Source organism: Silene latifolia, chromosome 6 (assembly GCF_048544455.1).
Source record: "Silene latifolia isolate original U9 population chromosome 6, ASM4854445v1, whole genome shotgun sequence".
NCBI classification, from domain to species: Eukaryota; Viridiplantae; Streptophyta; class Magnoliopsida; order Caryophyllales; family Caryophyllaceae; genus Silene; species Silene latifolia.
Window position 1 is genome coordinate 102,983,805 of NC_133531.1, and position 1,749 is coordinate 102,985,553.

Below are 1,749 nucleotides of genomic sequence, written 5' to 3' on the forward strand. Positions count from 1 at the left end.
CCAATTTGGGGGGATGCCTAGTGAAGACCCTCATTCTCACATGGAGACTTTTTGTGACTATTGTGATGCGATTTCACAAACCGGAGTGACTTAAGACCAAATTCGATGGGTCTTATTTCCTTTTTCTCTAATTGGTACCACGAAACAATGGTTGAAGAGCCGTGATAAGGCTACTCTTGGAATTGACTCTTGGAAGAAGTTGGATCTAGCTTTCTACAAAAAATTCTACCCTCCGGAAAAGACTAACATGCTAAGAGCTCAAATTACGGGTTTTAAGCAAAGGGACGAAGAATCTTTGTATGAAGCTTGGGAGCGATTCAAAGGAAATTGTCGCTCATGTCCTCATCATGGACTTAGTGAGTGGTTCTTGGTACAACAATTTTGGAATGGTCTTTATGAAGACTCAAGAAACATTCTCAATATGGGATCAAATGGTATGTTCACCGAAGTTGACGATAATCAAACTTGGAACAAGATTGAGGAAATGGCGGTCCATAATTCACAATATAGTAGACCTCGCATGGCTACTAGAGGAGGAAAGAATGAAGTAGACTCTATTACTCAATTGGGTGCTCAACTTAGTACTCATATTGATACCATCAACTTGAAGTTTGAGAAGGCTATGGCTAAGCTTGAAGAAGCCTCAAAATCACCAAAGCAACATGTTAACGCCATGGTGGCATCTTCATCAATCCCAAGTGGGATATGTGAGAATTGTGGAACTTTGGGACATGACAAAAGTGAATGTAGGGGAACAAGTGAGCAAGTGAATGCTTTTCAAGCATATAAAAGTGGTACCCCTTATTCCAACTATTACAATGAAAACACCAAATTCCACCCAAATCTCTCATACAAAAGCCAAAATGTTCAAAACCCTCAACCAACATACACCCCACCTCCCATGATAAACCAAAATCAAAGTCCCTTTTACAACCAAAACAAAGGTTATCAAAATCAAACTCCATACAATCAACAAAATGACTAAGGTTTTGATGTTCAAAAAGCGGTCCTCCAAATGCAAAAGAATCAACAAGAATTTTTCACTCAAATGCAAAAAGATAGCCAAGCAAAAGACATCACCATCAACAACATCCTAGCCCACACAAAAATGTTGGAAACTCAAATAACCCAACTAGCATCTTCAAGCTCTCAAAGACAAAAGGGGCAATTACCACCTCAAAGTAATCCCCCAAGATATGAATCGGTTAGTGCCATCCACTTGAGGAGTGGTAAAAGATATGAAGGACCAAAGAAGCAAGTTGAGGATGAAGTTGTGGAAGCTAGTGACAAGGAAAGAGTTGTGCAAAACTCTAAGGCAGAAGAACCCACAAATCAAGAAGTTTCAAAGAAAAGTGAAGAAAAGGCCAAAGAGAAGGAGCCCGTTGTGATTAGACTTCAATTCCCGAGTCGTCAAGCTAAGCCTAAGTTTGATGACCAACTTGGAAAATTTATGGAGATTGTGAAGAATTTAGAAGTCTCGATTCCTTTCACGTAATTGATCAATCACGTTCCGGCCTATGCAAAGTACATGAAGGACATCCTTACGAAAAAGAAATCAATTCAGAAGCTTGAGACTATTGCCTTCACTAAGGTGAGTAGTGCCATCCTTCAAGGGAGTTCACCTCCAAAACTCAAGGATCCGGGAAATTTCTCCATTCTGTGCACTATTGGTGACACTACAATCAACAAAGCTTTATGTGACCTTTGGGCAAGTGTTAGTGTCATGCCATATTCAGTTAGCAAGAGGCT

General features: G+C 40.0%; 1 non-coding gene across 1 annotated transcript; it reads right to left on the minus strand.

The window, feature by feature from the left end:
- Window positions 1-247: 247 nt before the first annotated feature.
- LOC141589123 (small nucleolar RNA R71) lies at window positions 248-354 on the minus strand. The gene has a single exon (XR_012520075.1). It is a non-coding gene; the product is annotated as a small nucleolar RNA R71 (small nucleolar RNA).
- Window positions 355-1,749: the final 1,395 nt, after the last annotated feature.